This window comes from Ochotona curzoniae, unplaced genomic scaffold (assembly GCF_017591425.1).
Source record: "Ochotona curzoniae isolate NIBS_2020 unplaced genomic scaffold, NIBS_Ocur_1.0 scaffold_3208, whole genome shotgun sequence".
Classification (NCBI taxonomy): Eukaryota; Metazoa; Chordata; class Mammalia; order Lagomorpha; family Ochotonidae; genus Ochotona; species Ochotona curzoniae.
This window is the reverse complement of record NW_024467106.1, coordinates 8,338,312-8,358,119: the sequence shown is the minus strand read 5'-3', so window position 1 is coordinate 8,358,119 and position 19,808 is coordinate 8,338,312. Positions and strand designations below refer to the sequence as shown.

The window sequence follows — 19,808 nt, the reverse complement described above, 5'->3', positions numbered from 1 at the left end:
CAGCCACTGCTCATGTTTCCTATCTATCTTTAAAAATCACGATTTATTTCTCTGTGAAAGTGAATCCATGTAAAGTTAAAATCCTCTAAATCACAATGTACAAATGTGGTTAACTGGTGTTCAATGAAGAATCAGAAGGAAAAAAGCTAAGGATCTATTTACACAGAACACTTAATTCCTTGAAATACTAGTTCACCCGTCCTGAAGCCCAGTGGTTTTTTTGTTTTGTTTTGTTTTGTTTTCCTTTTAATCCAAGACTAACGACATAAGCCGGAATATTCAGCTGGTCACACCAAAAGAGGAGTTCTCCACATGGGCTGACGCATACAAGTTGAAACTATCTGCAGAACGTTTCAGCACTTCAAGTGTAGAACCTGGAGGGGAGGATCTTATCCCTAGCCTCATCTCCACCTGCCAGAAGGGGCCCAAGGACCCGTCTGGAGGTGACTAGCACCATTCTGGCGTTACCGCCCCCTGCAGTACCACTCAGGGCTGCTCTACTGAGGAGTCGGGTTCAGAAGCTAGAGCCAGTCTTTGGGTTAAAATCACCCAAGGACTAAGATCTGTAAGACAGGAAGCCAGAGGGCGCTCACAGTGTGGCAGGAAAACTACTGGGTCGACAAAGAATTAACCAGCAGGACACCAAGTGGCAGGCTGTTGCCCAACAAATCTCTCCAAGTGTGCAACCACGGAGGGAGGGGAAGGGAAAGGAGTGACTGGGAAAAGAGGACAGTGGCTGTAATTCCCAGAACATACATGAGAAATTTAAGATTTGGCCACAGTCTCCAAGCTACCCAGGGATGTCATAAACCAGAGGCTGGGAAAGCCGCAAAGTCATCTAAGGCTTATATTTTCTCTTCCAGTTGTCATATGGTTAACACTTACTTTTCAACTGGAAAAATTCATACAGAAATGACCTCCATATAAATCTTTAATATCATGTCCTCTTTCTAGCAGGAGTTTGTGCTTTGAGGAAATCACAATATGCCAACGGAAAGAAAACCAAAGATTTCATTTTTCTGTCAACATTTTGTGAGGGAATAAACATCAGACACCAAAATTTGTATTGTTTCAGGGAAAGAGAGAAGTTTCCGGTTTACAGGTGGAAGAAAGTTCTTAAATTTCTCTTAATTATATTCATAATTAAAAACTCATGATTATCAAAAATCATATTAAGACTCATAATTTCTAAAATGTATTCATATATACAACCTAAAATTGAAAAAAAAGAAAATGGAAGTGAAGAAAAATCAACCTATTTTAATTCTCTGCAGATAAAAGATGACCAGAGAACACAGAATACCAACATGGAAGCCATACAAACCACATCGCCTAAGCCAGTCTCAGTGGCAGGCAACATAAAGTCCATTCCTGAATGCCTTCAGCTGTCTTAGGACAACCCCAGAATGAGATGCCCGATTTTAACAGGGTCAGGTTCCAAATCATTACAAGTATTACCATCTAGTATAATTCAAGCTTAAAACTCTGATTTTCTTTTAAAAGTCCCCTGAGGTTTACAGAAAGCAAACTTTATTGAGTCCTTAACATTCTCTGAAGCAATACTTGCTGGGGAGAAGAACAAAGTAACAAACAAAACCGTAAAGCTTTTCAAAACAAAACCCAATCTAAAAATCTCTATTCAATTAACTCAAAGATTCAGTGTGATAGTGAATAAAACTATGAAAGCCATTTTGCAAACATTCAACAAAAACTGCAAATAATGCTAAACTTTTTCTTAACACGGGAGGCTGAATTTCATTTTTTTTTTTACTTCTAGTTGATCATAATGCCACAATGTCACCAAAATATCGACATTAGAAACATCTGAGTTTAAAAGGTCCAAATACAATCTGCTTTTCTCAAGCAACACAACACCGCCTCACTAACAGCTTCAGCATGGCACACATACAAAACTTAGCACCCTGCAGTTAAGCAAACCGCCTTTAAATTTTCTGTCTGGCAGCAATCCACTTGCGTGTCTGTATGTTTTTTACAAGTACTCTATGTATTTCATTGCGTCAGCTGCATTTTCTTTGAGTTTTAAATGGTCTGGGAACATTTTATGAAATGTTCTATATCTTTATATGGAAAATAACATACACTGGAAAACTGCATCGGTCTAATATTTATATATCTATGTCTTTATCCACCATCCAATGCTGTGATTGCTAATGTTCCAAACACCTTCTCACATTCATACGCTCACCGCCAAATGCAGTGTCACCAAACAGCTAGCTCTCAACACACAAATCTGCAGATGAGAACACTACCATGGAACAAAGTAACACAGCAATTTGCTTAGGCAATTGGCAGTAAGAGGAGTTATCGGCATATGTTAAGCTTTTTCCCCTTAGTTGTACCTCTTGCAAAAGACGAAGAACATAATATAGTAGTACCTCGTACCTCCCCTCTCAGTAAATCTGTCCTAAATGGAGTCTTACAAATTTGATCATCTACCCGACAAATACTTCTCAACAAAACAAATTCTACTGCAAACATTTTGCCAACCATATGTCCAGTCTGATAGAGTCCACACACCACTTAGTCAACAAGGCCCTGAACAGGCAGCTGACTCCAATCAACATGATGGGCTCCTACCTGCTCGCAGGCCTGTGGCCACTGAAGGCCACAAGAAGCAGTGCCATGTTTAAAAGACATCTCACTGCATGGAGGCTCAACACCACAGTCCCACTCAGGCACAGAACTGAATCATACTTTACCAGCTGTCTTCACATCACCAAACAACTGACCTCCAGACAAACATCCCCAAAAGGAAGGCTAATTTTCTACTATCTCAATAATCTATGTTTTCTAGTCTTCTACCCCACATGCTTTTACATCTCTCTAAGACATACCAGATTGTCACAGGATGTTTAATTAATAGAATAAGTTTGGGCAAGACTTACTGGAAAGGTGCTATAAATTATTTTACACAGGCTCCAAAAACCTTGAGTTCTGCCTTAGGCTTAAAGTTCCTAGAAAACGTGGTAGACAGCTCTTTTATAACAAGAAATGCAAAATAATTCATAAAAGTTCTGTGGTTCTACGTGGTTAGGAGGGCTCATTTGCACATTGGTAACTAGCATGTTTATACACATACTGCCTTGTGCACACACAACATCCCTTACAAAACTATTTTTGTGTCACATCAATGACATCATTTGAAAAGTTATTGCTTCAAAAAGAAAGGATTATTGAAAAACAGGTTGACTTCATTTTGCATGAAATGTGTGCAACAATTGTATACAAACTAAATGTCATTATCTTCTATAACTGGCCTTCTTTCAGGAACTTTAAGAGAAGCTGCACATGTAGCAGCTAACACAGCTAACTGCTTTCACTTTCACCGTACTAGGTATCAAGGCAGAAAACATTATATTTAATGCCTACTGAAGCCATACTATCATTCCCTCTAGGACATTTCCAGTCAATAAGAATTAAAAAAAAAATACTGAATACATTTAAAGCTTACAATTACCAAATTCTGTCCTTTAAAAAGCAGGACTTTAACATAAGCTATAAATGATATAATCTCATTGTTCAATTTCATGGAGTTTGAGATACCATCTTCCCTTCCCCAGAACCGTAAATGTTAATCCAAGCTATAATCAGATTTAATTTTCCAGATGAGAAGATGGGAATATGTTGCAAACGGGATAAAAGTCCGTTCCACTGCCCCTTCATCAGTGAGGTCTTCCAGTTTTATCCCTTGAAAACGCAGAGTCTCAGAAAACCTAAGAAGTGATATCTTTTGAGTGGTCTCTTTTAAGCTTAACCTTTCCCAAAACATACTCAGAAATACATTTTCTAGAAGAGAAAGTCACTGGCTTTTGGTATAATACAAAATTTCTCAATAGCAAGAGTGTGGACTAAACTGTGGTAAATAGTTTCAGTGACACTCCTATCAAACCCACTTAACACAGCAAAAATTCAACCTCATTTCTCCTATCTCAATCATTAACACATTAACTAAATGAAATTATCTTAGTGAATTATTCTACGTATGATAGCTAAAACTTTCTTATTAAAAGTAAATTATTTTTAAAGGTTGGATTTCAAGTGTCTTGCATGATTAAAAAAATTACTAGCATTGTTTTTCTTTGACGATAATATAAAAAGATTTATGTTTTCTTTCCTTTTTTAAGTTGAGAATTACTCCTTTCATTAAAAATTACTGATTCTGATACACAGATGTAATCCTAGAATGTGATAGGAGTCTGATTCACTAATGGGTTGGGAGGGAATCATTTTTCAAGTACTTTAAATGAATATTTAGTTTTCAGGTACAAATGGATATATATATATTTGCTTTTAAAAACAAATCTATCCCAGGTCTTAACTTTCAACTCTAACACATAGAATATAAGACAAGACATAAAAAATTTGGATTCATTCCAATTTTAAACCATGATTCTATTCTAGCATTTCCCCCAACAGTGGCATTGGCGATGAAATCAAATACTATTTCACGGCAGCTAGCCTGCTAACCCAGGAACAGTGGATCACCTAAGCCTGTAACAAAAAGACAGATAGCATCATTCAAGGAAGGAGAGCAAAACCCACCTCAGTACGGCAAGCCGCAGGGCCAGTCACGGGCCAGACACTCTGCCTTTCAGACATGTCCTGCTCCGATGTGGCGACTCAAGCACAAACAGCAGACACTGACCTATTGTTTTCAGTTGTTGGGAGTTATGAATGTAGCACAGTTACCAATTAAGTGAATCAACAAGTCCTAAATGCATCAGCTGTTCAGCAAATAATGAGTCCATTGACACGGTACAGTAAAAATGCAGGGAGTTAGGTCTTTCTTTCTAGAGAAAGCTGATGGATTTTAACTAGCTAATGCCGCTAGTGACCATAATTTTGAGTGTGTTCCGTAACTAGTTCCATCCGCAAAAGGGACGTAAATCTGATCCTTAAGCAAACGGTGCCACAAACCTGGAAATCCGACTGCTGGGAAAGTCCAAAAGAGGCGGGAAGAGGCGGGACAGGATGGGGTGTACGGGAGGAACAAAAGTTAAAAAAGAATACGCTCGTGTACATTTCTCTTTTTCCTACTAACTATCTTAGTCTCCAAGTTTCATTCGCAGGGAGTTGGATGGGAAGTGGGGCGACCAAGATTAGAATCAACACCCATATGGGATGCTGGCACTAGCGAGGCGAGGACCTTAGCCACTAGGCTACTATGGCGGGCCTTATCCTATCTTCTTGAATTAATAATATGTCACTTTTTTATGCCAATGTGAATAATTACCTTACACTTGACTTAAATGACAGCTGTGCCCTTTATGTACTATAAACGTGAGATTGCTGCATATGGTCTTCATAAATAGATATATCACATCTGTCAAACTTGTTGGAAAGGGATAACTTAATTATTTACTCAAATATAAAGCAAAGTATCCAGTATGTTCCAGGTGCTATGACAGGTCTTTCATGTAAGATTTCAGACTTCATTACAAAGTTATGTTATTTGGTGATCGTGTACCTTTCATCATAGTTAAAGCAACAGGGTATCATTTATCCTAAGTTAGAAAATTAGCAGCCATCAGTGCTGTAACTATTGTGATGTAACTACTTCACAAGCTTCCCCAGCAGTGTGCAATGTAACTAACCCTAATGTAGAACACAGAGAATTCGGAAAGCTGCTGCCATGCATTCTGTTAAATGCTCTGCAGGCAATGGGTACGGCAGCCTTTAGCCTGGTCCTGAAGGGCTTCTATGAACAAGTGGCTGAGCCCGAGGTAAATTCCATAGGCAGTCAAGGCTGATGCTGTGCTACCATGCAACCCCTTCTTGATGGGATGTGGTCCAAAGGTATCAGACAAGATCAGACCTCAGCTTTGTCTCCCACAAAGTATCTTGCTTGTTGGAAATATACAACAAAATATTTGAGGTATAAGAGAAAGAAAAGAACAGCTTGTCTCTCCAAGTGGATTTAAGATCAATTTCAAAACAGCCAAATGAAAATAAGCCTTTGAATGCTGGCGCTTCCTAAAGATCACATCGGCATGGAGTAAGCACAGAATAAATACAAACTGCTGTTATGTTATGAACCCCAATGGAGAAATAAGCAAGCATTGTGAACTAAATGGCCACCAACATATAGGTGTACCTCAAATTGGAAATCCATGTGTTCTGGAATCAACTTTTATAAACCCAATTAAAATGTTCCTATTGCCTTCTATTACTTGTTTGAAACTGTTATTATAACTTTATCAGAAACTGATTTTTTTTTCCCCCTACACTGTCAGTGGTTCCAAAATCCTTAGGCTACAGTTTATTTGCCTCCTGGCATCTGTTTGCTAATGATCTGTAAACATCAAATGCACAAGGGACTCTCCCAGATTTACAGAAACCCTGAGATGGATCAGTATAAACTGAAGGACCTTACCACTGATTCTTTTGCTTTCCAAGTTTGCACACTGCGTTGCACAGACCTCCAGTACACATTTTTGTATTAGCAATTATAACACCATCAGCTACCATTTACTGAACTCTTGGGTGTACCAGTCATTGCCATAGGTGTGTTAATTTATCTTATTTAATCATAACAACCCTGCCAGGTAAGTAGATACAATTCTACTTTATAAATAAGGAAATTGAGGCTTACTAAGGACAAATTCACAAAGAAACAGAGCTGGGACTCAGCCTGGATCTACCAGACTCCAAACAATCCCACACTGGCTTTCTTTTTTGTCTTATTTATTTATGTCCTCCTGTTGATCTGTCTTGCAGTCATTATTGTGACTCAACAATAAGAATACATCTGGACAAATAACTAAAACATGTTGTCATGAAACAGGCCGTAGCAGACTATGAATGAGAGCTTTCCAATTTCTCTATTTCAATGCCTTTGCCAAGTTCAGGATATAAATAAAATGACTCCAAAGTAACTAACACTCAATTCAACTAGTAAACACAATACATGAAAGACAAATTTCATGTTAAAAGCTTGAAATAATTTTGAAGGCCAGAGGTTCTCCTTGTAACATCTGAGGGGAAAATAAAACTAATTGTTAAACATTGAATACAAATACAGAGAAGATGCTTTATTATTTAAGAAAATGTATTCTTGGGCCCTGTGTGGCAGTCTGGTGGCTAAAGTCCTCGCTTTACATGCACCGGGATCCCATATGGGCACTGGTTTGTGTCCCAGCTGCTCCCCTTCCCATCCAGCTCCCTGCTTGTGGCCTGGGAAAGCAGTTGAAGATGGTCCAAAGCTTTGGGACTCACAGGGGAAACCCAGAGGAAACTCCTGGCTCCTGGCTTTAGATTGACTCAACTCCTGCCACTGTGGCCACTTGGGGAGTGTACCAGCATGGAAGATCTTTCTCTCTGTAAATCTGACTTTCCAATAAAAATAAATGAATCTTAGATAGACAGATAAATAGATAGATAGGTAGGTAGGTAGGTAGGTAGGTAGGTAGGTAGATAGATAGATAGATAGATAGATAGATAGATAGATCTTAAAATGTATTCTTTAAGCCCCTCTAATCCACATCAAGAATCCCAATGTCTGGGCTCAATCAGGGAAGGGTACAGGCTGGACAAATAAAGCTGACATCTCCACGGGTAAGTCCATCACTCCAATTGAAGACCCCCTTATACCACAGTTCTGCCACTCTCCCCTGGGGGAGGGACTGTTGCCAGGACCCTACCTAAACCATCAGAGAAGTAAGTGCCCATAGGTTATATTTTAAAGATTTAAAGATTTTAAAGAGATTCCACCAACTTGTCATTATCGCTTCCCTCTAGTCACCATGCTACTTTCTGTCTCCTCTGATTTGACTACTCCAGGCATCTCATGTAAGCGGTCTTGTAACCTTTTTTTAAGATCTATTTCATTTTTATTGGAAAGGCAGATACACAGAGAGGAGGAGCGACAGAAAGGAAAATCTCCCCTCCATTGATTTACTCCCTAAGTGGCCACAACGGCCAGAGCTGAGCCTATCCAAAATAGAGGCCCAGAGCCTCCTCCGGGTCTCCCATGTGAGTCCCAAGGTCCATTTTCCTCCACTGCTTTTCCAGGTCACAAGCAGGGAGCTGGATGGGAAGTGGGGCTGCCGGGACTAGAACTGGCACCCACATGGGATCCCAGCAAGTGCAAGGCGAGGCCTTTAGCCGCTAGGCTGCTGCACCGCAGGGCCCAATCTTTGTCTTTTGTCACAGGCTTCTTTCACTTTCCACAATGCCTTCAAATTTCATTCATGTTGTATCATGTGTCAGAAACCCTCTTGGTAAAACTAAATAATATTCCATTGCATATAAATATATATCACATTGTTTTCCCATTATTCTGTCAATAACAGACACTTAGAAGTTCCTTCTGTTTCTTAGTTACTTTCACTTTCCAGTGTAGTTATGAACATGAAGGGTACAAATGATGTGAAATCCTTGCTTTCCTATCTTTTGGACATATACACCCAAGTGGAATTTGAGTTCATAATGTAACTCTGAATTAATTGGTTTTTGGATCCATATTCCACTCTCGATGTTTTAAGACCTTTACCTTGTGGAGATATCCTAACAGTCTGGAATCCTTAGCCTGGCCATTAGGGTCATTACACCTCCATTTCATCGCTGCTTCTCAACTGAATCCTCAAACCTAGCCAACGTACCTAATTGACTCTCCCACGAAACCTAACACTCTATTCATCTTCTTCCCACTATCCAATCAGGCCCTTTCAAAACACTGACGTAAACATCACAATTTATAAATCTGGCCAACTATAAGTTCTTACATGGGTTACTCTTTCTGCTATCAAAAGTGCAGTGAACTTCAAATGAGGTTGTCAAAGGATGGGCAAAGCACCCCAAATCGCCAAACTCATTCACTTGCTTCTAATGCTTGTGGACAACCTGAAGTGGAACTATCTGGTCTCACTCAAACTCAAAAGTGGGTCCTCTGCCACTTTCTCAAGTGGGGGATGTCTCTTCACCATTCTTCCCCATGGCCTACAGGTAGGACGGGGTGCGGGGGGCTCTGGTCCTGCCTGTTGTTTCCAGACCATTCTCCCTCCTCATTCTCTGAAGCTCCAGATTTTGACCTCAGGTCACCCGAGCATCACCCCCTCCTCACTCGGTGACTGATGTCAGTCGGACTCTTGCCTCGATCCTGAGTCCTGTGGATGCTGCTGCACTGTCACTTGGTCTAACACTATTTCCACCAGAATCATCAATTTGCCAATTGAACGAATGAGCCTTCCAAATCCCTGAACTCTAACTTCCTTGGCCTTCTCTATAACTTTGTCCTCTACCAATCCAGTAACTCATTCCCATGGTTGTACCCTAAATTATCATTATCAATACAGGAATTCCTTTCCATTGTCACAAACACCTCGGTCCCCATCCATGACCGGTGTCATCCTTTTCTGATTTATTCTATATAGTTTTCTGCCATTTTCAATCCCACAGGCCCACTTTCACTAGCAAACTTTCATTCTCTTTGATGCACCTAAGTCTACATGATCTTGCTTATCCAGTGTAAGTTCTATTATTACACTAGCCCTTTACACACATTCTCAACTCCCTTGTGCCTCTGTCACTTTGCTATTCTCACCTCGCAAAACCCCTATGCTTGTTAATGTCAACTGTTCATCTGTACCACTGTGATTGACAGTAGCAGCAGAGAAATAGTTACGTTCACTTTAAATTCGTGAATAACTGTGAGAATCTATTCCTATCATCACCAATTCCTCTCCCCTCATCCTCTTCCATCTATATCAAGCCTTCTCCCAAGTATTTTTCTGAAATATCTATGTACCTATGGTCACACCAATGACTCTTTCACTACAGACATCAATAATCAATCTTCAACACAGACATATCAGGAAAGCACCATGTCACACCCGCGATGGCCTCCTCACCTGGAATCACCTACACAGACCCCCACAGCATCCCGTGCCCCAGCTTCCCTTTGCTGGCCTCTTTCTGCTGCATTCCAGGGCTGTCTTGGGACTTCACTTTTCTTTCTTAGTGCCCTACCTTGCTGATCTCTTTCAGTCTCATTACTTCAAATACAAATATGCACTATCAAGTATAAATGTATTTATTTGTGTTAGGCCTCTACTCTTGGGTTCATTTATTTGTTCAAAATCTCCACTTCGTAACTCAAATCCAATCTTTCACATCTCAGATCCAATGCATCAGCCAACTCTGTCAAATAAATGTTCAAAAATAACCCAATTCTGATCTTTCTTCTCCATTTCCGTTTCCTCCACCACCACTACCCTGGCCAAGGCCACCATGGATTATTACTATGGTCCCTCAACAGGTATTCCTGATTTTATTTCCTATTCCTTAATCTTTTCTCAAAACATCAACCAAAACAACACCCCGGAACTCGAGTCAGGATGCTTCTCAAGCGCCTGTCCTTCATCAGCAAATTTTTAATTTCCTTTCTGAACATTTTCTTCTCCTACTTGTTCCACTCTCGCCAATATTCCTGAAGTTTCTTAAACACGCAGGCCACATTTCCACTTCGTGGTCCTGCCTTTGCCATGCTCTCTGTCAGATACACAAACAGCAAGGAATGAAGTCTAGGCTGGCAGAACTTTACTCACAAGTTAGTTTTTCATCATCGTCTTCCAAAAACACTTTAGTCCAAATAATACCTTCCCTAGTCCCACTGCTGCTTCTTCTCTCCTCTCCCTGTTATTTTTCTCCTTGGCACATTGTACCTTCCAACACAACATTATATACTTACTCATCTGTTTCCCTCACTACAAAGTATGCCTTACAAAGACAGGGTTTTTGATTGTTTCATTCACTACGAACCCCCAGCACCTGGAATAGGACCTAGCATTAAATATATAATGACTGAACAAAAAAGAGAACGAAAGGATGAAAAGCAGCAAGCTCTGGGCCTGCTGGGCAAGCTATTTGTCAACAAATGTTAAAGAATTAAGAATACCCATATTTCCAATCCAAGTAATTCCACAACTCAAAATCTATCCCAAGGAAGTAACATGAAACGTAAGCAGTTTTTATTTAATGTTCATTTCAAGCATCACTTCAAAAACTGAAAAGGGAATAATAATAAACTCAAGAACTACAATCTTTATATCATCATCAAAATTAGGTGAAATCTGTAGGGAATAATAACATCATTACATTAAAAATTATTAACTTAAAATATAAAGATTTGTCGTACTGTAACTGCTTTTGAATTTTTTAAATATTTGCTTGTAACTTCATCAGGATCTCCCCCATGAGTGTCAATGATGCAGATGTTTGGATTGCCATTCTTTGACTCCCCGAGTACCTTAGCAGGGGGCTGGATCGGAACCGGAGAGGCCAGGATTCAGAACCGCACTCCAGCAAGGGATGCAGGCATCCAAAATAGTGGCCTAACCACTGCACCACAGCCCCCAGCCTTCTGGACATTTTATAATACAGCTAAATCTCTTCACCGAAATGCCTAGCCCTGAATTTTTGAGTTGTGAGATATATCGCAGGTGATTTTTTCCAAATGTTCTACATTTGTAAATAATGTTCATAATTTTTTTTAAAAATTTATTTTTATTGCAAAGTCAGATATACACAGAGGAAGGGAGACAGAGAGGAAGGTCTTCCATCTACTGGTTCACTCCCCAGGTGGCCACACTAGCAGGAGCTGAGCCAATCCAAAGCCAGGAGCCAAGATTTTCCTCCAGGTTTCCCATGTGGGTGCAGGGTCCCAAAGCTTTGGATCATCCTTGACTTTCTCCCAGGCCACAAGCAGAGACCTGGATGGAAGTGGGGCTGCCGGGATTAGAACCGTTGCCCATATGAAATCCCTATGCATTCAAGATGAGAACTTCAGCTGCTAGGCCATCACGCTGGACCCAATGTTCATAACTTTTTAAAAATAATTTTTCAAGTAAATATGTTCCTAAGAAATTAGACCGAAAATACCCAGACCAGTGTTGCCTTTTCCAAGAAACACTCCCCTCTGAGCTCACCCAACTCCTGCCCTGTACTAATGCTTGGTGATACTGGTCTCCTATAATAATAATGCAACTGCTTGCCTTCTCAACAAGTAAATTAAGAGGCCAGCACTATGGTACAGTGGGCTAAGCGGATGTTTGCAATATCAGGATCCCATACTGGATCATGGGTTCAAGTCCCTGCTGCTCTGCTTCCAGTCCAGATCTCCCACTAATGTGCCTGGGAAAACAGAAGATGGGCCTAAGAACTTGGGCCCCTGCCAACTTCAGCCTGGCTTAAACCTAGCTGTTTATGGGCGACCGGACAATGGACACTTAAATCAGTGGGTGGAAGATCTGCCTTGCAAATAAATACAACTTGTTAAAAAGAAAGTAAAATATAGTGCTCTTCCCACAGGGGAGGAAAAAAAATCACAGAATCCATGCACAGTGCGCCCAGAGCAGGGTCCCTTCCATACACTTGGTCCCTACTTGATTTCCCAGGGAAATGTAATTTATAGGTACTGCAGGCTGAATCTCATCCAAGAGACTTATGAAACTCCTATTCTTCTCACATTCTGTGATAAGCATAGCTCATGTTATTTCACTTAAACTTCTAGCTTCCCAACTCTACAAATTCCCCCCATGACTGGGGGTGGCAGGAGAGGAGGAGAGATCACATTGATGGCAAGCCAGCATTCAAACTCACATATTTAACACTAAAATTTCCATTTCATTTATTGTGTTTATGTAATAGAGGTTATTAAACTGGAGCACACCTCAAAATCACCCAATGGGCTTGGTTCAGTTTCATTTCAGTAAGCACGGTGTGGTACCTAAGAATTTGCACTTGCAGCAAGTTCCCAGGAGATATCAATGGTGCATTCTAAGGACCTGGCTTAGGGAATGATTTATATAGACTTGATTTTAAAACAATTAAAGAAAGAATACTAGCAATAAAGACTTAAAACGCTTTTCAGCTTCTTTGAAAAGATGAAACTCTTTCCACTCTAGCCTAGTCTCAGCTCGGGTATTACTCAGGGAACGTCCTCTAACTACCCCACCCAGCCTCCAAGGAGGTTAGATGTCTGGCTGCAGTCTATCACCACAGCCTGCCATGGATGCTCTGGTACTTCCCAAAGGCTCCTGCAACAAGGACCCCGGTGGTGACTTCAGTTGAGACCATCAGACTCCCCTGAGCAGACTTGAAAGCGGAGCACAGGTAACTGGGGAGTCAAGGACCATAAGGAACCCATTTTTCTGATTACGACTAGGAGGAATGGCACAGTGCTTTCCGTCTTCAGCAGGTGGACTTGAGTGACCAACACTGCTTTGTGGCCCCTTGTCCTAGTACTCACTCCTTCACTTGCTGACATCTACATGACCCTAGCTTTCTTGACAGTAGAATCACTTTTATTTTTCTACACCTAGGACAGTATCTGACTCATAGCACATAATCATTTTTAGTGAATTCTTTGATATTCATAATAACCATTATAGTATTAAAAAGATTTTATATGTATTTTCAAGTGTTGGATGAGGCATCTGCAGGTCAGAATTCGCTCATATACAAATGACAGTGTTGATTAAATAAGCTCCTTCCATCCAGGAGCAGATGGCACAGTAGTGAAGCTGTGGTTCAGGGCACCTACATTCCGTCTCACAGTGCCTAGGCTTGGGTACCAGAACTTCTTCCAATTCCAGTTAATGCACACACTGGGATGCGGTAAGTGATGGTACAAACGTGCATCTCTGCCACTCACATGAGAGACGTGAACCGAGTTCCAGACTCCTGGCATTGGCCTGGCCCCATCCGGGCTGCTGTAGGCATCCAGGGAGTGCAGACATACATGGAAATGAATGCTATCTTGAGCTCTTTCTCCTTTTAAACTACGTAAATTATTTAATAAATAAATAAATAAATAAAATTCTACCATCCTACAGTTTAAAATCCTGAGGCAACTCCTTGCTTTGGCAAAACACCTGTGTCTGCAAGTATTCTCTAAAGGAAAATGGCCTTGAGCAAATCACTTCTTTCTGGTTCTCCAATGGCCAACCACAGCACAGGGTTAACAAAAGCCCCCTCACAAAAGATGGAAAACTATTTTTAAAGCCCTTCTCTATCAAGAATGAAAATTCTAAAGGTAAGCTAAAGCCAAGCAGCAGTTGGCTACTTAAATACCATTGCTCTTTTCAATTAAGGATTCAGAGGTCTGAACACTGAAATACACAGTTCTTATTAAGAAGTTAGTAGCTCAATAACTGTCTTGTACTAAACTTACACACCTGATGTGATGGTCAGACTCTTAAAGGATTCTTTTGTCTTCTCTACCTGGCTTTAGCACTTGGTTTCTGGGGTGAAGGGGTTTCTTGCTTCTTTACATTAAAGCACAACTTGCATATCTGTAAATACCTCCATTCAGAACCAACAGAGAACAGCCCAAGCAGAGCTTGTGGCAATCTGACCCAAAGAGGTCTCTTTTCCTCAGTGGACTCACAGTGGACTCACAGCTACAGGTCCCAGATGTGTGTCTTTTGTGTTGCTAGGTCATTTTGTCATGGGTGGAGTTCCGCAGGGTTACCCCTCCCTCCCCGCGCTGACTGACAGGTGAAGACAGGCTCAGTGGAGCCAGGAGAGGCAGGGATTGAAAGATACAGTACACAAGAAACGGACAGGTTAGGACGATAGCCAAGAATAAGTACACCAACATGCTTGAAAAACAAAAAAATCCACCCAAAGTCCCAATGTTAACCACTAGCAATTCTCAGGAATCCTTCTCACTGCCTTCGACCCTACCATAAGCACCGTGGCCCTGCATTACAACTACACAGTCCAGCTGGCAGTCCTTCCCTCCAGCATTACTCCCAGCAGAAGAAAATCCAAATTCCACTGCCACTGCAGCTCTAGCTACGTGACATGCAGCAGTGTTCCTCCGATGTGTCCCCACCTCATACTTAACATGATTATACAAATAGCACACAGCCAGGTGAATTTTGAAAACTGAGAGAAAGTTTGAGACTACTAGAGTTAATCAGCTGTTAAGAACCAAGCTGGACAAGGTGACCCCAGACCATGTTCCAAGGAATTGGCGTAGGAGGTGTACCACCTGGATTTCAGTGTTCACTCTTCCACTGAGCAGCTTGCAATGACTACTGAACCTTCCGGCGCCCAAGCTCCTCATCTGTGAAATGGATAAACATCGCATCTATGGCTTTCTCTGGAGATGCTTACAAAAGCTGACCTACTGCGTGCCAGCAGTTGTATGTTTCAGGCATTATTATCACCTTTCACATCATTTCCATCCTAATGAAAGAGAAGGAGCACCGAGATCAGGTTCCAAATTACACCCTTGGTCCCGCTACTTAGCAGCTGTGTCAGCGTGGACAAATCACTTTTAGGTACCTAGGGTCCGTGCCCATGAACTGGTCACAATGATATTCCACCTCACAGAAGGATCTGCATTAAGTACACTAAGAATGGGAAGTACTCTAAACAGCAACTAGCACGTTGCAGACACTTAGTGGTTTTTTTTTTTTTCCTCCTGTGATGGCTGCCTTTAGCTATCAGTTTGACTGGGTTGAGGGATTCCCACATAGTTGCTAAAGGATTATTGCTCAGTACATCTGTGGGGATGTTTCTGCTCGAATCAGTGGGCTAAGGAAGATCTTACCGTCACCAAAGTAGGTGAGTACTATCAATTCTTTGAGAGCACAAATAAAACAAAAAACATAGAAGAGGGGTAAATTTACTCTCTTCTGGGACATCAGTTCTCAAGCCTTTGGACTCCTGAATTCGCACCAGCAGTCCGCATCCCTAAAGGTAATCCAGGTCAGGTAGACAGGAGCCCTTACAAATTTATACTGGCTATCCCAGTCTCAAGTGCTCAACACTAGCACTTGCCAAGGAGGGCCTGTCTTGAGCACCAGTAATGAGAAGTTGCCTAACTAGCCTGAAATCATTTCCTTTACCAGGGGTGTAGGGGGATGGGGGCTTAGTCCAGTGAACAGTAGATTTATTCATTGTAATAGTATTTATTGCACACCTACCACCAGTCATGTATCAGATTGCATGATCTGCATATTAAAACACAACAAATATCCTGGGATTGTCCAAGTCAAACATAAAATTAAGATAGTTTTGAAAGGATGGATAAGCAGGTGAATCAAGAATTATAACCTTGGGTCCAGCTCGGTGGCCTAGCGACTAAGGTTCTCACCTTGAACATGCCGGGATCCCATATGGGCGCTGGTTCTAATCCCGGTGGCCCCGCTTCCGTTCCAGCTCCCTGCTTGTGGCCTGGGAAAGCAGTGCAGGACTGCCCAAAGCCTTGGGATCCTGCACCCACAGAGGAGACCTGGAACAAGCTCCTGGCTTTGGTTCAGCTCAGCTCAGCTCAGCTCAGCTCAGCCCTGGCTGTTGTGGCCACTTAGGGAATAGATCATCAGATGGAAGATCTTCCTCTCTGTCTCTCTTCTCTGTATAACTGCCTTTCCAATAAAAATAATTCTTAAAAAAAAATTATAACCTTATCAGACAACTGCATTTGCTCCCCTCGTGTACATCAACAATCTAATTTCTAGAGTCATCCAAAAAAAAAAAAAAGCCAACATTTCAATTTGAACTTGAATCCTTGAATCTTTTTCTCCTTCTTACTTCAAGTTTGTTAAGCAATCAATTTGGTCTGGTCTCCTCTCTTTGCCTCAAATGGTATTTATTCTCTAAGATGGGACTTTAGACTCCACATCTTACCCTTCATCAAAGAAGCCAGGGAAGGGATGGAAAGAATTGCTGACCCATGTTACTTCACCTAGTAAATCAGCAAAGGTTGAAAGTGTGGGAAACACCTGGAGATGAACGGCTTTGGGGAAAGCAGCTTTGTCCTAAACGCCTAATTAAGCAGAGTTAAATGGAATGCAATTCAGTACGAAATCTTCCACAGCACAAATAGAATCTATTTCAAATGTCCATGCCTTTAAATCTGCCATTATTCTAGCAAAGCAGTCACAGAACTCACCAAGGTCATTGTTTTCCACACACAAAAAAGTCCATTATAGTGTTGTTCAAAACAGTGAAAATATGACACCACATATCAATCAACAGTTAGATAAAATATGCTAAATCCACGCAATAAAATAGTATGGTCATAGCAGTGATTTAGAAGGAACTATCACATGTGCTGGAGGACAATAAACAGGCACAGTCACTTGAGAAAATTGATAGCATCTCATAAAGCTAAACATATACGCACCTTATGACCTAATAACTCCACTCTAATATATTCCCAATAGAGGCTACTGCATATGTTTGGCAAAAGAATATTCTTTGTAGATTTATTCATTATAGTGAAACCAAAATGCTGATCAACAGAAGCATAAATTATAGTATAGTTACACAACAGAATATTATGGAGCAACCAACAAGAATAAAGAAAGGCATTAACATGAATTAATCCTACGGGCAAATTTTTGGATGAAAGAAATTACATGGTGCTATTCACACAAAGTTCAAGAACAAGTAAAAGTAATCATTGGTGACAATGCAAACAATAGTGAAAGGACAAGGGGGCAGAGCAAGAGGGAAGTAAAGTGACTGGCCAGGACAAAGCACAAGGCAGTCCTCGGGAGTGTCACAAACAATTCTTTTCTCTCTCTCTCTCTCTCTCTCTCTCTCTCTCTCTCTCTCTCTCACACACACACACACACACAGTTTTAGAACTTTAGATGACAAACCACAGAACTACCTGAAGAGTGCATAATCCAGGAGTGGGAGAGGCCTGGGAGGGAAATACTGGGCTCCTCCCTCTTGGGTTACCACTTCCACGGGAGGGCATAAAACTAGGACAGGGGCTGGGGTGGAATGGGGTGTGGGACAGACTGGATTACTGCTACACATACTGGCAAACCAGGGTAGGGGGGCGGGCCTGGTGGGGGTTAGGCTGCGGCTCCCACTTGTTTATGTGAGGGCCGAGAATGTGCTGGGCAGCACCAGGCTGTACTGCAACACCCATTGGCTCCAGTGGAAGTCGGGGCTGAAAACTGAATCAACCCAGCGATCGCAACCACCAGCTGATCAGGGCCATGGACTGAGCCGGGCCCTGAACCTGCTAGTATATACAAGAATCTGGTCAGAGAACACCTCAGACAAAAGTTTATTTGGAGATTTCCCCAATCGAAATGCTGGAATCAGAACCCTAACCAAGAAAAGAGAGAAGATAGAACAGGTCAATCAACCATCTCAGCTATATGTTGGCAGCGAAATACAGGGCAAAATGAAACTCTATAATGGACTATGTCAATCAGTGGATTCTTCAAAGACCTCATAGTGCTTGGACTGGCAAGATTGGCAGCAATTTATAACTGGTGAACTATCAAAACCATGTGAGCAAGAACCTCGGAGCATACCCTACATGCAGGACCTGGGGAGGGTGGGAAATTGGGTGGGCCTTCTCCCTTAATAACCCCCTTTAAACATGAAGTAAACAATATGGAAATAATAGTCTTACCCACTTTCCTGTAGCCCTTGAACCTTTCTACCCCAATTAACTATGTAAAGATTGTCAAAAATATATATTAAAAAAAACACTTTCCTTCTGAATGCATGGATTTCAACTTTTTTTCACCAAAATATCTTTTATATTCATTTTCCATTAACCTATTGAGGTATCCCCATACACTTATATGCACTGCTATTTGCATTTAATAAGTGATAATTTTTTTTTCTTTTCTTATTGGAAAGGAAGATTCACAGAGATGAAACACAAAGAGAAAGATCCTCCAACCACTGGTTCACTACCCAAGTAGCTGCTATGGCCAGAGCTGAGCCAATCTGAAACCAGGAACCAAGAGCCTCCTCTGGGTCTCCCACACAGGATCCTATGCCTTTGAACCATTCTTAACTGCTTTCCCAGGCCACAAGCAAGGAGCTGGATAGGAAGCAAAATAGCCAGGACATGAACTGGTATCCTTATGGGATCCCAGCGCATGGAAGGCAAGGATTTAGCCACTGGGCCATTGTGCCAGGATCACAACTTTCAACAACTTCACTTTGAACTACTTTACACATGTACTACATAAGTAACCATTTCAAGTATAAAGTACAATGATTTTTTAGTAAATTGATAAGGTGTGCAATCACCATAAACCCATTTTAAACATTTCCATCATCCCTCTTCAGTCCTTCAAGTCCCTTCTCCACTCACTCATGTTCCTATTCCTGCTCGAAGTGACTGCTTCTCCACCCTATCTGTCTAGGGTTGCCTTTGCTATGAACTCATCTGAACAGACTCACACACCATGCGGCCTTTTGCACTTACTTTTTTCTTTTAGCATGACCTTAAAGTTCTTCCACGTGTTGGCATATTTGTTCCTTCCTACAGCAGAATAGTATTCCATTGTATGAATATACCACATTTTGTCTATCTGTTCAGCAGCTGATGAACACTAATAGTAATTTTTTCCATATTTCTATGTAAAAAACATAACTGAAGCACCAGCAACCATCCTTCAACCTACTCTCCTCCCAGTACTCCAGGAAGTAATCACAATCGTGAAAAGGGTGGGTAGCCTGTCCACTCATGCTTTCATATTTTAACATGTATTAATGCATTCATGACAACATAACAGTTATTCGGTATCTTCAACATGAACATTCTTGAGACGTAATACTTTTACCTTCTGTCTGTTTACTCACAAACTAGGTTTCTGAGTTTTATTCATGGTTTCAAGTTTTCAACTGCTGTATAATTCTTCAATTATAAGTGACTAATAATTTACCCATTTCCACTACTGATGGCCATTTAGGTTTTCAGTATTTTTCTATTACCAACACAGAAACAAAAGGATGATCTGACCGTTCTTGACTAAATCTCCTATGTACACACAAGGATTTCTCAGTTGAGC

General features: G+C 41.2%; 1 protein-coding gene across 3 annotated transcripts in view; it reads right to left on the bottom strand.

The window, feature by feature from the left end:
- DENND1A (DENN domain containing 1A) overlaps nt 1-19,808 on the bottom strand; it is a 486,903-nt gene that overhangs the window by 353,025 nt on the left and 114,070 nt on the right. The window lies entirely within an intron of this gene.